Below are 17792 nucleotides of genomic sequence, written 5' to 3'. Positions count from 1 at the left end.
AGTTCATGTCTACCAAGTCATTTGAACAATTGCTCGAAGTTGGTTTTTCCTCTCCTTAATGTTTTGAGTCTTGTTTTATTTCGGCCACAATTCTTTTGTTCTGCCTGTCTGTCTATTGTATTGTTTGTGTTTTTTTAAGGACTACGGATATTGGTAAACAAAAGGCTTATTATCATGACCAATACAAAATATGTTTTACCATACGTTCTCTATTACATGCATGAAAATCCATAATGATACGCATGGAAAAAACAACAGTTTAAATCCTTTGGCATTTTTACCATCTTAATTGTGCCACAATTTTGAATGGAAAGTAGTAAAAGGGTTATTACGAAAGTAATTCAAATGTAATGACATTTTAAATGTAAAATAATAATGAATTCTCTTTCTTTCTCTTTCTTTTAGGTATGTCAATGGCTATGTGAACGTAAGTTATCTATGTATATATAAGAGTAAAGTAATCGACTGACTGACTGAATGAGAGTCATAATATTAAGTGAATAATATATGTACCAAAGGGTTTTTGGAAATTCGCACTACAAGTGTACAAGAAGTACTAAAATCTGCCACTTTAGGTACAATTTCGTATCATGTGAACGGTTAAAGCTAAAAACTTGAAATTTGGACTGGGAATCATGGTTGAGGAGTAGAGTCGATAGAAGGAGATAGTTTTGGAGGTGTGTACTCATGTATACGAAAAGTACTAAACGTTATTAAATTTAGTACAATTTGAATTTGGAGGAACGGAAATCCGGAAATTTGAATTAACATTACGGTGGTGTGTATGATTTGGATATGGAAGAAATTTTCGTAATTTGTACTCATGTTAAAATACTAAATGGTATAATTCCGATTTGGGTGAACCGAGCTGGAATTCTGAAAATTAAAAGCATGATTACTATTACATTCAAGGAGTGGGGTATGTAGGTAATTTTGGAAATTCATACTTATGTGTGGTACGAAATTTGGTACAATTTAAATGTTAGGAGAACCAATGCAGTTGGAATCCTGAAATATGGAAATAAGATTACTATTGCATTGTAGAACTGAGGTATGTAGGTAGTTTTGGAAATTCGCACTTATATATACTTAATTGTACTAAATTTGGAGCAATAAAAATTTTGGGTGAAACGGTAGAATTGGAATCCTGAAATATGGAAATAACATTACTATTGGGCTGTATGATGTGGGTAGTTATGAAAATTTGTACTTATGTGTACTAGATTTGTTACAATCTGGATTTGGGTGAGCCAAAAGAGCTGTTATCCTAAAAATTAGAAATATGATTAAGATAAGTACTAAACAGTACTATATTTTGTACAATTTGTTATTTAGTGAACAGATAGTGCTTGAAATTTGAAATTTTGTATTAGAATCGAAATGCGTACTATATTTGTACGAAAAGTACTAAATGGTACCAAATTTGGTATTGGGTGAAGGAATATGAGTGGAATCCTCAAATTTGATTTTGAGGTCTCTATTGGTATCTGAATAGAGATATGAAGGTGGTTTTTGGAAATGTGTGCTATAATAGTACGAAAAGTACTAAATAGTACTACATTTGGTATGGGTGAAGGATTAGAGCTGAAGTCCTTCAATTCAATGTAGATGTTATTGTTGGTGTCAGTGGTTAAGATATGGAGGTAGTTTTATAACTATGTACTATAATTGTACGAAAAGTACTAAATAGTATTAGATTTGGGTGAAGGATTAGAGCTGAAATTCTAAAATTTAATGTAGATGTCATTGTTGGAGTTAGTGGTAAAGATATGGAGGTGGTTTTGGAACCATTTACTATAATTGTACGAAAAGTACTAACTGGTACAAAATTTGGTATTGGGTGAAGGGATATAACTGGAATCCCCAAATTTGATCTCCGTTGGTATCTGAAATAGAAATTTGAAGGAGGGTTTTGGAAATGCGTTCTGTCATTGTTTAAAAAGTACTAAATGATACTAATTTTGGATCACTGTTGGTGTCGAGGATGGAGAAATATAGATTGTTTTGAGGTACAAAAAGGAGTGAACCGACATTGCTCGTCTCTGAACTGAACTAGATATAAATTTGATCATAATATTACAATGTACCAAGTCCCATCGAGAGTTATCGTGCAAACGAACTAGTCAGCCAGACGAACACACGGACGAAGGAACGGAAACCGCCTAATCGACTCCAAATGTCCCAAAACTGATTTCGTTCTGAGAGACGTAGGATCTAAAATCAATATTTCAATGAGGCCTGTTTTGGCCTTATCATATGATATATACCCTCTGTAGCCATATGTTTGAGGGCATAAAAAAAACCCAAAAATAAAAATATTCTTAAAATTCCACAATTGTAGCTCAGTACTTCTCGAAAAATATTTTTTAGAATAATTATAGTCCTTCGAAAAAAATAAAACAATTTTTATTCTCAATCTCCTTGAAAAAAATGTGTTTTAAATCTAACATTATTGCTCTAAATAACAGAAATTTTTTGAATATCCTTTACAAAAATATACTTATTCGTAAAATATTTTTGCAAAGTCCTTCTACATTAATTTGAAAAAAAAAAGCATTGTAAAAAACCCCCAAGATCCTTGCTCTGAAATACCGTCGAAAAGAACATAATAATAAATATTAGAGAATTATTTTGAATTACTTTTCTTAAAAAGCCCAGTATTATATAGCTCTAAGTCATTTTAAAATACTCCGTTAAAGCTTTAAAAGATATAAATAAAAATCCACAATTGTTGCTTTCAAATTTCTTGAAAAAAAAAAATCTTCAGAAATCCTTTGGTAGTTCTTTAAAAAAATATTCGTAAAATCCAGGATTTTTGCTTTAAAACTCCTTGGAAAAAGCCTGATAGTCCCTTGAAAAAAATGTGTTAAAAATCGAGGTCTTTTACTTTAAAAATTTTTTAAAATCCCTTAAAAGGCTCTTAAACTGAGGACTGAAAAATTATCCATTAAAATCTCCGTTTTCTTCTGTAAAAATCTGAGTGTAACTAGCTGAGGCTCCCTGACTATACAAAAAAATGCATCAGATTAACACTGAGGCTCCCGACTTTTCACTGAGGCGTTTTATCGAGAAGAACAAAATCAATCAATCAAACAATCGTAAAGGAAAAAGTTAAGAGCCTCAATCAGGCATTGTTTGAATAGAAAAATTTGGGAGCTTCTGTGTTAAACTAATATATTTTTTCATATATCTTAGTGTAACAACCAAAAATGACCTTGATAAATACATGTCCCTTTATGAAACTCCTTTCTTCCAACCATGTGGACCTCTAACCTGTGTATAAATGTATATTTTGCCACTGTGTTTTAACCTGCACACACATAGTCCTTACATTTACAACACATATGAATAGTTAGTCAGGGAATTCGATTTGTTTTGTTTCTCTGTGTGGCTGAGTGTGTGAATTTTTCCATTTTCTCACACAAAACTGCTTTATAAACCTCACTAACTACCAGGTAACCATGGAAATATCCTTCATTCCTTCGTCGTCATATTTCAAACATATTTTCATTCTTCTTTGCATGTCGACTGCGGGGTTTAAAGTTTAGCCAGCCAGCCAGTCATATACCGACAACAATGAAAATAAAAACCAAATTGTATATCACCTGGCAGGATATTACATTAAAAACTAAGGGATTGCCTGAGAAAGGAGGGAGGGAGGTTATTGGGTTCAAAAGGGGAAACAATACAGACAACATGGAAGGTTGTTGTACATTTATTTGCGGTTTTAAGGGATCCCTCACATCTCCGTGTGAGCTCTTTTTGCACAAATATGCAAATTTCTGGAAAATTTGCTGTGGGTTATGTCTGTGGTAGAGCAAGCTACCATCGTGGGGTTCGGGGGCAATAGTGTTGATGTATATATTGTAAGTGGGAGTACAAAATCAATAATAAAAATTTTCAAATGCCAACAAAGCCTCAGCTGACATTGTTGTGATATGAAATGTTGAGTGAGAAAATGAAGTAGTTTGAGGTGCTGGGAATTTCATTTATTTATTCATCCATCCATCAATCCATCCATCCGTCCCTCCATCCATTCATTCAGCCAGCCAGTCATTCAAAATCTCCTTCATATTTTGCCTTTACCTTGCTGGCATTCATACCTTTGGGAAATTTGCCAAATTACAAGCGAATAACAAACAAAATGTTTGTGGCGCAGGGTTGGAGATTGAAGTTAAAAAATTTAAGGTTTAAATTGATTTTGAATATTTTTTTCTTTTACTTCTTTTGCATACGTGTGTGGTTGTATGTGAGTGTGCTTTTTTTTGTGTATAAACAATTTTAGGAATTTAGGTTTTTCGATTTAAGAATATTAAATAACTTGTATGCACTTACAAATTAAATTCTTTTGTTTACAAAAATGTTGAATGAATAGAAAAAAATGGAATTTAATTAAATGTAATTGCAATTTACGGCTATTATTGGACAGTTTATCGATTAAATTGTTTGTTGCACTTATTCTAGATTTTGAGGGTTCTTTGTGGTGTAGGATGCTTTTTCCCTCTTTTACATGGTGTAATAGAGGAATCTAGTCTATCTTGAACAATTTAAACTTTGAATACGACAAAAAGAAATTTTAGGCTATAATATTTAATAAATTGTTAAAATCTCAAAAGAAAAACAGGGCTTCCAAAACGTAAACGATGTACCATAGTTATTTTACAAATATTCTCAAAACATCCCTATTTTGTAGCTCTAAGGCATTTGAGGAAATAATTCGAAATTTATTATTGAAAATCTTGGAAAAAATATTTTGTCGAATATTTCGAGACATTTTGCAGTAGTTCTCAGATCTGCGATAAGGAAATATTTTTTGAGGACTGTAACCCATCAATTGAGGATTTTTGAACATCCTTATGTATGTAGGCTTGATTATTTTAAATGCTTCCAGAGCAACAATAATATTATTATACCCTTCCTCCACCATAGTAGGAAGGGTATATTAAGTTTGTCATTCCATTTGTAACACCTCGAAATATACATTTTAGACCCCACAAAGGATATATATTCTTGATCAGCATAAAATTCTATGTTGATTTGGCGATGTCCGTCCGTCTATCCGTCTGTGGAAATAACTCTAGCTTCCGAACGAAATGAAATAGGTTGATAAAATTTTACTTAAATGTATATTATGTCTGTAGGACTTTTGGCATTGAAAATGTGCCATGTAGGTCCACGTTTTGGTATAGCCCCCATATAATGGTACCTCCCGATATTTGGTAGTTTGATGATTTCAGTGACATTATTCACCGGAATTGCTTCAAATTTGATATTTGAAGTTGGAAGTGGATAGTAAGCCTTTGAGAGACTGTTATATGGTATATCCCCATATAACAGTACCTCCCTATATTCCGTATTTTGATGATTTTGATGATGCAGTTTCACGTCGTCGTCGTATAGACTCAAATATAACGGTTACATTCGGTATTTGAAAAAAGAAAAAAATTAAATTGCCAAATTCGTTCCAAGTGGTGGAGGGTATTCTCGGCTCGAAAACATTAGAGCAAAAATAGAGCATTTCTTAAGCCTTCTCTTCACGAATATTGGTATTTTTTTATGTTTGTTTGTGAATATTTCTAACAAAAAATTGCACCTTTTTAACATCTTTTATTAATAGAGTATTTTTAAAAACATCTATTTGAGTTTCAAATCCTTATATGTGCATCATTGCTAGCCTCGGAGAAAAAATTGACAAAATCGGTCCACTACAATAAGTACCTCCCCTACAAAAGGTCAAAACTTTGAATAATTATAGCTCTTATAAATTGTGATGTAAGTGTCCGACTGTCTTCAAATTACGCACATCACAATTTTTCAATTACCCAAGGTCTGGTGTGAAGATGGGACATATCGGTCCACTCCTTCTGGTACCTCCCTCACGAAGGGTCAAAAGATTAATTATTCATGAAGCTTTAAAACACGCAATTAACATCTGCTTCCATTCAGACTTGGAACATCCCAATACTTCTATCAATACAAGATCTGTTATAAAGATGGTAGAGATCGGTCCACTCCTTCTGGTACCTCCCCCACAAAGGGTCAACATTTTCAGTATCCATGAAGTTCATAGAACAGGTAATAAACTTCCCTCACATAGAATTCTAGATTTAAAAAAAAGAACAAAAAGCGAAATAAGCACCCAACTCTCTTCAAAGTTCACACATCCAAATAGTGTTGCTAACGCAGAATCTCTTGTGAAGATGATATATATGGTGAGATGAAAAAAACTGCAACCAAATTCAGACTGCTGTTATTTATAAGCCACTCGTCCGACAGCTGTTAAAATTATTCCAGTGACAGCTCTAATGAGTGACAAGCGTACAAAAGCATTTTGGTAAGAATTTTCCAGAAAAAAAGTTATTCGCCGAAAAATGGCTCTTGAGCTGAACATATCGCAATATTCCATTCGACAAATATTGAAAAATGAGCTCAGAGTAAAGTCATTGAAATTCCAAAAAGTGCAAGAACTTACACCGCAACAGAAAGAAAATAGACTCAAAAGAGCTAAAGAATTGCTTCGTTTTTCCGAAAGTGGTGAATTGCCGCATTTGGGTTTCTCCGAAGAGAAAACGTTGTCCAGCAGTTTGTAAACAAACAAAATGATCGTGTTTACTTGCCTTCGGTTGGCCACCAGAACTCAAGCGCCGGCCATGGTGATGGTGTGGGCCGCCATCAGAATACATTCCGAATATTATCGCAAAAATATTCTGAAGGGTGTTTTAAAGCCTTGGGTATGCAAACATTTTGGCCGCAGACCTTGGACATTAGCACTAAAAAATACCAAAGTGTCGTTCACCTTAAACAAGCGCTTTGCCGGGAATGTGCCAAAATACCGCTGAGCAACATTCGGTCAGCATGTGACGGTTTCATTGGTCGTTTGAAGGCTATAATTCGTGCCAATTCGAACAAAACTAAACTTATTCAAAAATTTGATGCTATTTCCGAAATTTTTTGCTTTCATTCAATAAATTAAAAAAATGTAAAAATTGTGGCGTTTGACTTTGTTGCAGTTTTTTTTTATCTCACCCTGTATACAAGTCTGCGAACCCCTACTTGTACACAACCCACAAAGAGTCACAATTTTCAATACTTTTATATGATATGAATATTTAATTTATCAAAATTCATGATTTCGCATAAAATTAAATAAAATATAATAAAAATGTTCGATTTCCTTCAAATTTTCCACATACCAATATTTTTATCTGTATAACAGGAAGTATGAAAATGGAATACTTCGGACGACTATATATGTTACCTCACGCATTTTTCCAAATTTTCCAAAAATTTGCACATATTTCATATACGGTATAGGAAGAAGTCGATATAGACCAAATCTGACACGTTCTAATATTTATATCAGTCTTAGGTCAGATACAAAGTAGACAACTGCTTTGGAACATCCCCCATAAAGGATCAACTGTGTGAATAATCATAACTCATGGCTGGGGGTATGCATCTGTCGGCAAAACTGACTGACTATGATACTACCTCCTGTAACTCTCTATATTTGCTGTATATGCTGTATTTAGAAAATTTTATAGCGGCATATTTCATCGGGATTGTTCTACATTTGGCAAGTTCCTTCCAAATAGTTGTGAGCTTTTTACTCCTTTTCGTTATACATTGTCTAATTGTCATTTTAATTTATTAAAAATTATAATTTATATATTGTTAATAGAAATTAAATTACTCATTTTAGCTACCACCCCCATGCCTTTTTAATGACTTTTTAATTAAAATGACAATTAATAACTAAATCTAAAAACACAATAATATTCAAATAAATTAAATTAAAGCTATTACGTACGGATGTACACCCCTTTAATTACCATTGCAGAATGCAAATTGCAAGTGATATAATTTGAAATAGAAAACTTTTCATTTTCCAATTACTTTCCGACCCGTAGGCTTGGCCTCAATTCATATTCGCCAATTATTAATATACAAAATTCCATGCCATGGAATTTCACCCAGTCGTCGGTTTTTTTTTTTTTTTTTTGCTGTGCGTCTGTTTTATTAACCATAACACCCGGCATTTGAGAAATGCAAAATATTTCAAGAATATAAATGTATCTATCGCAATGAACGAATGAGGAATGAATATCTTCGTTTCCTTGTATTCGAATAAATTTACATTTCTTTTCGTTTCAGTGAACATTCGTTGTCAAAAGAAAATTTTCCCATCAATTAACCTCAAATCAATTAAAACTCACGCACACACACATGAATACAACTAAAGATATGCATTCATACAAACATACCTACAAAATGCATTGGTATGTTCGCATTTATGCAAAGATTATGGTGGATTGTGTGTTTTTTTCTGCTCAATATGCTTTTTTCGCTGCTGCTGCTTCTACTTGTCTTCTTTCCTTCTTCTAATCGAAACTTCCAATTGAAAAAAAAAAACGTAGAACTGGCCGGCCATTTGCATGAATGGAAAAAAGGGGCAAATGATGGAATGAACGAACGAAAGAACATGTGCTTAATTGAACTTTAATGGCTTTAATGATATTTTATGGCGTTTAATGGTATATCGCTAGCCCCCATACATGTCTGGAGGAGAATAATGGCCCACTCATGATTGGACATGAATATGGGTTTTAAAGTTGGGGCTTAAGTGCATTGATATTTAAATGATAATATAAGGGGGGAAATCTTATCAGATTTTTGATCAATTAGCAAGGTATTTATATATAGATTTGCAAGTTCCCGCTACCTCGTCAGCGAAAAGTTTTCTCTTAAATTTTAGATTCGATGTAATAGTTTGTGTTAGGCCTTTTTATACCCTACACCACATAGTGGTAAGGGTATTATGTCTTTGTGCATTTATATGTAACATGGAGAAGAAAGCGAGATAGACCCACAGTTACTTTTGAGGATCTTCATAAAATCACTTTCTGAGTCGATTTATGCATGCCAGTCCATCGGTACGTCCGTCCGTCTGTCCTTATATTCTTGTGAACAAAATGCAGGTCGCATTTATTATCCGATTGATATGAAATTTCCCAAACAATATTTGTTAGGTCCAAGGACGAACCCTATTGAAATTGGTGAGATTCGGTTCGAATTTAGATGTAGTTTCAACCGATTTCGGGATAATTGTGCAGCAAATGGCCAATATCAGTCCAAAGGGAGTGAACTTTGGCTCATCGGTCCGAGTTCGGTCTAGAAGCAAGTGCATCAAATTTGAGGAAAATTGGTTTAGATATAGCTATAACTCCCATATATATGTTTCATCCGATTTGGTGTTCTAATTCTTTCACATGCGTTATATGCACTCCAGAAGAATGTTATTTGGTACCGGATATCAGATACAGCCCAGAAATACCTCTGCCACATTTTATCAAGATCAGTTTAGATTTAGATATAGCTCCCACATATATCTTCAACCGATTTCGGGTTAATTATGCACCAAATGGTCAATATTTGTCCAAATGGCAAGAATGACATTTGGTATCAGATATAGCCCAGAAATGCTCCTGCCAAATGTTATCAAGATTGGATCAGATTTGGAAATAGCTCCCATATATATCCTCAACCGATTTCGGGTTAATTGTGCACCAAATAGCCAATATCAGTCCAAATGACCTGTCTTTTGGCACATTCGACCAAATTCAGTCTGGAAGCAAGTAGATAAATTTGGAGAAAATCGCTACAGATATAGCTATAGCTCCCATATATATGTTTCATCCGATTTGGTGTTTAAGTCCCTCACAACAATGATATTCTGTACCAGATATCTTACAGAGCACGTAAATACACGTAAATACATTTGCCAAATTTTATTGAGATCGGCTAAGATTTGGATGTAGCTCCCATATATATCCTTAATCCGATTTACGGTTTATTGTGGAGATAATGGCTAATATCAGCTCAAATTGAGTACATTGAAATGGAGTACGTTTCCATTTGGTGGAACTCGGTTCCGATATATATCTTTTTACTATAATCCTTCTCGAAGCGATATCATGCACTCTATAGCAATGTTATTTGGTATTAAAGATTGTCTCCATCAAATTTAGTGAAAATCGATTCAGAATTGGATATGCCTCCCAAATTTCAGAATTCCAGCTCTATCCCTTCACCCAATACCAAATTTAGTAACATTTAGTACGCATACCCAAATTAATGTACATCTCTCTATACGTGACACCAACAGTAATCCAAAATTAGTACAATTTAGTAGTTTTCTAACAATTATAGTACACAGTTGCAAAATCACCATCAGATACCTCAAAATCAAACGTTGGGATTTCATCTCTATATTCACTCAATACCAAGCTCAGTAATTTTTAGTACTTTTCGCATAACTTTAGTACAAAACTGGCCTAAATCTCAATTTTAGACCCCAATAGTTATCTGAATAAAAGATTGACAGTTTCAGCTCTATCCCTTCATCCAATACCGAATTTAGTACTATTTAGTACCTTTCGTACAATTATAGAACACATTTCCAAAATCACCTTCATATCTCAATCCCAGATACTAACAAAGACCTTAACATCAAATTTTAGGATCCCAATAGGATTTTCTCCCTTCCCCAATACCCAATTCAGTACCCTTAGTTCTTTTCGAAAAGTTATAGTACACATTTCACATTTTCAACAACTGGCATCAACAGTGATTTCAGCTCTACTCCTTCACCGAATACTAAATGTAGTACCTCTTAGTATATAATACATTTCAAAATCACCTGCATGTCTCAATCCCAGATACCAACAGAGACCTCAATATTAAATTTATGGAATCCAGCCCTATGCCTTCAGCCAATAGCCAATTTAGTACCCATTAGTACTTTTCGAACTGTTAAAGTACACATTTCCCAAAACCACCTCCATATCTTAACCACTGACATCTATATAAAATTTCAGGATTTCAGCTCAATTCCCTTACCGAATATCAAAGGAAGTACTATTTAGTTCTTTTCGTACAATTATGGTATACGTTTCCAAAACCACCTCCAAACCTCAGTGCCAGATACCAACAGTGACATTAATATGAAATTTGAGGAATGCAACCCTATTTGGTTTTCGGTGAATACCAAACTTAGTACCATTTAGTACTTATCCTACAAACATAGAACGCATTACCAAAACCATTCCAAAACTATCTCCATTTGCCCAGGCTATACATCAACAGCGACCCTATTACCGCATTTCAAGCACGCAATTCCAAATTGCAGCAAATATAGTACTATTAAGTACATTTCGTGTACTTGTAGTACACATTTCCAAACCCACCTCTTTATCACAAACCTACCAATAAAAGGACCCCAATACAAAATTCCGAAATTCCAGCTTCATCCGTTCACCCTAAATCTAAATGTTCTAAATTTAGTACAATTTAGGACAATTCGTACGCTTAGTAAAAACCACTAATATATACCAATTTTAGAAGTTTATAACCTTTTTAGAACTTTTCGTAACCTTAAAGTTCGAATTACAAAAAACCCTTTGGTACATCTATCCTGCACTCCATCAGTGACTCTCATTCTAAATTTCAAAATTGTAGTTTGTCCAAAGTATTCAGTCTTTGGTACATTTTAGTACTTTTCCCAATGTTTTTATAGGAATTTCCGAAAACCCGGCTTTATCACACACCAAGATTGAGCTTCGTGCAAAATTTCAAAATTCAAGTTTTAGCCGCTTTTTCTGGACATTGATCCTCAGTCAGTCCAGCAGTCAGTTATTATTCAGACCAGAGAAACTGAAATACATATGCCTTTGTATGATCGTCACTTTGAAGGACCCTCGATACCTCCAGCCGTTAACTCCAACCTAGTCTATTTGAAAAAATTAGGTCCTATGATTTATTTCAACAGAAATTATAGACCAAAGTCCTTACATCTAAAAAAAAAGTTTATATAAATGAATTATAAATTTAAAAATAAATTGCTTTGCCACCAACCCATAATTCCTACCTCATCTAACGTTGTAATTAAATGAAATATGTGGACTTTAAAATTCACAACGCCCACAATATGCCAACGAATTAATTGGCCATTTTCAAAAACAAAACAAAAAAGCCAATCATTACATTGTGTTTGTTTTTGTTTTTAGACCACTTCATCGGGGTTTATTGAACCTTTTTGGCCAATAAACAAAACCCCAATCTTTGCTTAGTGGCTTAACACTCTGAGACAATATGGCACCACATCATAAGAGGTATAATATGTAAACATACATACTGCCTACAAACATACATACGTTTCTATGGATTTTCAAAGATTTGCGAGTTTTTGCTATGTGTGTTGTGTTAACGAAACCAGCAACAAAAACAACAAAGGCCAAAAACTGCTCTTGCATTAAAAACTAAACAATCCGTGCTGTTTGCTCTTCATGTCGAGATAATGTCAAAATATATACTTTACATTATAAATATTTTCTTTGGCGCTGTCATTGTGCTCCATACCAGCACCGCTGGCTATATGATGACGACGGAGATGGAGAGATGATCGTTCATTTTTCGGTCCATGCGATGAGAGGAGAAATGGCTTATGTTTGAAATAGAAAAATTTTAAAAAAATTCCGTCATTGAATCCTCATCTATAACCACTTGTAAAACTTTCGAACTGATGTAGGAAAAAAAACTTACCGTTGTACAGGGTGAGATGAAAAAAAACTGCAACCAACTTCAGGCTGCTGTCATTTCTAAGCCACTCGTCCGACAACTGTTAAAATTTTTCCGGTGACAGCTCATTATATTGTTTACAAGCGTACAAAAGCATTTTAGTGAGAATTTTCCAGAAAAAAAGTTATTCGTGATGGAATTCAAGCGTGATAGTGTGATTTCTTTATATTTGGCTGGAAAACCACAAGTGGCTATCGTTAGAGTACTCCAGCATTTAAATGTGAATAAATCTGTTGTGTCTCGCACTGTGATCCAGGACACGTAGCCCTATTTCAGATAGGTACGCTTAATTGTCTGCCAATTTTTATACATATTTTTTTATTTTTGTTCCTTTCTCATAAAAATATGTAGTCTTTTTGTCTTCAGATTTAAGAAGGTTTTTAAAAGGATGCATTATTTTTACAGGCTTAACACAATTTTGTTATTTATTGCTTATATGCCTCTGATTTGGAGGCCATTGGACCATACAGAGACCTACGTTGTGCCTGAAACCCTAAAAATTTAGCAGAGAGAGAGAGAGAGAGATTCTTAAAATACCTAAAATTTGGAAGTGCCGTTATATATGGTCAATATATAATAGTGGATTTATCTTCACAAAATTTAGCAGGGAGAGATTTTCTGAACTCGAAATGTCAATTTACTCTTGAATGGGTTTAAAATTGTGTTCGAAACCTTCAAAATATCGAAAAGTAGTAGGTACAGTAATGTGGGGTCTATGCCAAATAGTGAAGCATTCTTAAATTTTTTTAGCAAGGAGAGATTTTATCTATTCTGAACTCTAAATATCAAGTTACAGATGATTTGATTTAAAATTGTGGTCTAAACATTCAAAATACCGAAAATCAAGCAATAACGCTATATGGGGGCCTTGCCGAAACGTGGACCGATATGTCCCATTTTTAATACAAAACATACTAGGGGTAATATAAATGCCTGAACAAAATTTCCAAGCGATAGAATGCTTCCCTGAATTTATCTCCGTTTTTGGTGAGCTCGCCCCACTGTGCGACGTCAAGGAAGTGGACGGAAGAAAACAGCAACATCAGCGGGAATGGACAACTGGAAATTTACACCTTCCGTTGGCCACCAGAACTCAAGCGCCGGCCATGGTGATGGTGTGGCCGCCATAACAGCCGATGGTCTCTCTCCGATCTTATTAATCGATTATCGGGAAAATATTCTGGAGGGTGTATTAAAGCCTTGGGCACGCAAACATTTTGTAGCAGACTTTGGACATTCCAACAGGACTCAGCACCATCGCACTCAGCACGCGCCACCCAAGAATGGTTACAAAATGAGGTTCCTCGCTTAATTTCCAGCGCACAATAGCCACCAAAATCTCTGGATACCAATCCGTTGGACTATTGTGTCTGGAGTATTTTGGAAAGCAAGGTTGGCACTAAAAAATACCAAAGTGTCGATTACTCCAAGCAAGCGCTTTGCCAAGAATGGGCCAAAATAGCGCAGAGCAACATTCGTGCAGGGTGTGACAGTTTTATTGGCCGTTTGAAGGCCATAATTCGTGCCAAAGTGACCAATTCGAACAAATCTAAACTTATTCCAAAATTTGAGTCTATTTCCGACATTTTTTGCTGTCATTCAATAAAATTTAAAAAAATGTAAAAATTATGGAGTTTGCCTTTGTTGCAATTTTTTACCTCACCCTGTATATGTACCCTCTGTGGCCATATGACTAAGGGTATAAAAATCGAGGATATTTTTGACATTTTTTTAAAGGATTTTCGAAAAACATTTTTTTAAGAACAAACAAGTAAAGAATTTGTAAGTTCTGCTGGGCCGAACTTATGATACCATCATATATACGAAGTCAATTTTTGAATGGCAGTTCAAATATACGATTTCAGATAATTCCGCAGAAAAGAATTTGGAGAAGCCATCAGAATACCGGATGTAGAGTGGTACCGTTATATGAGAGATATACCATTATATGGTGGTTAGAAACCCGTAACAACCTTCAAATACCAAACTCCAGATATTTTCGGTGAATAAAGGAATTTTTTGATTTTTTTATGTTTTGGCCCCGATATCAGCTGATATCTTGAGTTTATAACGCGTAGATTAACTCTTCTCAAAAAATATTCTATATTTTTCGGGTTTTTATGAAAGCCGATTTGGTCATAATTCAAGTTTTCACATACTGGAGGTTATGAACAGATCTTAATTTTGAGTTTAAATATATTTTTCCATTTTTTTTAATATTTTCGATTTTAGAATCCACTTGAACTTTGAATTCTGCCTCAAAAAACCAGTCCGTTTTTTTGCAATACCACCTCGTTTTGGAATTGTCCCATTCTTCTTCTCAACATGTCTATCTTTGGAGTACTCCAACCAAATAACCGAAAAGTTTACATACTACTTGTGCACTTGGAATTTCGGATCAAGCCCCCGTTGAAACTTAAACTTAGACGTCACCAGCACTAACCAAACACCATCCACCTACATTAAAATGCGGAGAAAAAAAGAAATCCATGGCATGGCTGAAAAGAAAAAAATGCCAAACCAAATCGAGAAAATAGTTTAGTTTGGTATTGGCGCTGCTCCTGCTCGTGGTGATTGAAGCACGTGATTCAATCTTTGTTTAAAATACGTGGGCTGTTTTATTTGCTCCGGCATTGAGTAAAGAAGCCTGATTCAAAGTAACGTGCAATTTTGAAAATGTTTTGCTCTACATGAAGACAGACAGACAGAGAGACGGACAAACAGACAGACAGATGGATGGATATTACGTGTTCATTGCTGGCTCTGCAATGATTTCCTTGGTGGCATTTACTGTTTTGTTATACGCCTGCCTTGCTGGATGACTAGTTGGCTAGCTGACTGCATGCCTGCCTGTTGATCCAATGTTTCGTTATTTGCGTTTTTTTTTCGTTTTGAGTAACATAAACAAATCAGCTGTCTGCGATAATATTTTAATTAAAGAAAATCAAGAAAAAGCTTGAAGAGCACAAACCATAGCCAGACACAGCACATCATTGGAAATATCTTGACCACCTAGTTGTGGATAAGATGTACTCCAGAGTGGCACGTTAAGTTAACTTTTATTTGTTGTAAGTCGTGAGCAATGAAGTTATTTATTGTTTTGAGATTTTGTTTTAAAACGAAAGGGTAATTGGAGTTACATTTTTCTGTGGACTTCGTCGACACCCACACAAGTCGAAGAAGAAGTAGAATGGAAGAAAGTTTTATTGAAGGGGATATATGTATGGAATTGGTATTAATATAGGGTGTACAGACATGTTGGACCACGTTTTCAGGGTCTCATAATTTCATAGAACTGCAAAGCTCTATTGTGAAAAAGGTCAATTTGATTACATATTCCTAAACCAGTAAAGAAAGGTCGAAATCGGACAAGGCCGACTATATGATATCGTACAGCACTATGAATATTTAGTAGAGCCCTCGTAAAAAAATATTTATATTGAGAATTTATGTAGAGTAGACCATACCAACTATGAACCTTATTTGAATGCGTATCATGGCTTTAGAGTAGTGCCATTTTGGAAAATATATCCAACTCTGAATCGACTTTTAACAAATTTAATGGAGGCTTTAGTACCTCTAGTACCAAATAATATTGCTAATATGACGTCGATAAGAATTTTATTAAGGAATATTTATTGGAGCAATGGTGCCGGTCTGATTTTTACCAAATGGAAAAATTCGGTTGAATATAAAAATATATATCCAATTTGGGCTGATAATACATATATGGAGGAAAGTAACTGTAAAATCGAATGAAGTTGTATATCGAAGGCATATAAAAATCAGAACCGATCTCGATAAAATTTGAGAGTTATTTTAGAGCTGTATCTGATGTCTGGTATCAAATATCCTTATTGTGGAGCGCATATTACGCATGTGAGGGACTTTAACACCAAATTGGATGAAACATATATATCGGTGCTAAAGCTATGTCTGAAGCGTTTTTTTTACCAAAATTTGAAGTACTTGCTTCTGGGCTGAATTCCATCGGAAGTGCCAAAATTCAGTCCATTTGGGCTGATATTAGACATTTGGTGCACAATAAACCTGAAATGGGTCTAAGATATATATGGGAGCTATATCCAAATTTAATTACATCTCGATAAAATTTGACAGATGTATTTTATATCTGGTACCAAAGATCATTGTTGTGGAGTGCATATTACGAATGCGAGGGACTTAAACACCAAATCGGATGAAACATATATATGGGGAGCTATAGCAATATCTGAACCGATGTTCACTAAATACTTGCTTCTAGACTGAATTTCACCAAAATTTGATGTACTTGCTTCTCGGTTGGACCTGGCAAAATTAACTTCTTTTTGACGGATATTAACCATCTGTTGGACAATAAACCTGAGATCGGTCGAAGATATATATGGGAGTTATATCCAAAACTGAACCGCTCTTGGTAAAATTTGAAACAGATATTTCTGGGCTGTATCTGATATTTGATGCGAAATATCATTCTTGTGAAGTGTGTTTTACGAATGTGAGGGACTTGATGAACACCAAATAGGATGAAAAATATGTATGGGAACTTTAAAAATATCTGAACCCATTTTCGCAAAATTCGGTAAGAAATGCAAAAAAATCACCCCATTTGGCTTAATATTAACCATTTGGTGTACAGTAATTCTGAAATCAGTCGAAGATATAAATGGGAGCTGTATATTTATCCAAATCTGAATTGTTCTCGATAAAGTTTAGCAAAGTTATTTCTGAGCTCTACGAAATATCTGGTTCAAAATATCATTTTTTGTGGAGTGCATGTTACGCATGTGAGGGACTTAAAACCCAAAATCGGATTAAACTTATTTATATGACCATGGCTATATTTGAACCGATTTTCATCAAATTTGAAGTACATGTTTCTAGACTGAATTTGGCCAGAAGTGCCAAAATTCATTTCATTTAAATTTATATTAACCATCTGGTGTACAATAAATCTGAAATCGGTCGTATTTACAGGGTGAGATAAAAAACTGCAACAAAGTCAAATGCCATAATTTTTAATTTGTTTTTAAATTTTATTGAATGAACGCAAAAATGTCGGAAATAGCATTAAATTTTACAATAGGTTGAGATTTGTTCGAATTGGTCACCTTTGTCACGAACTGCCCGAATGTTGCTCTGCGGTATTTTGGCCC

The 17792-nt window shown here is 34.5% G+C and overlaps 1 protein-coding gene across 2 annotated transcripts in view; it reads left to right on the top strand.

Moving 5' to 3' along the window:
• LOC101889053 (myb-like protein Q) overlaps window positions 1-17792 on the top strand; it is a 283906-nt gene that overhangs the window by 27128 nt on the left and 238986 nt on the right. The gene's annotated exons all lie outside the window — the stretch shown is intronic.

The sequence above is a fragment of the Musca domestica genome, unplaced genomic scaffold, assembly GCF_030504385.1.
Source record: "Musca domestica strain aabys unplaced genomic scaffold, Musca_domestica.polishedcontigs.V.1.1 18, whole genome shotgun sequence".
NCBI lineage: Eukaryota > Metazoa > Arthropoda > Insecta > Diptera > Muscidae > Musca > Musca domestica.
Note: the sequence above shows the minus strand (reverse complement) of the source record. Positions and strands in the feature narration are given on the sequence as shown.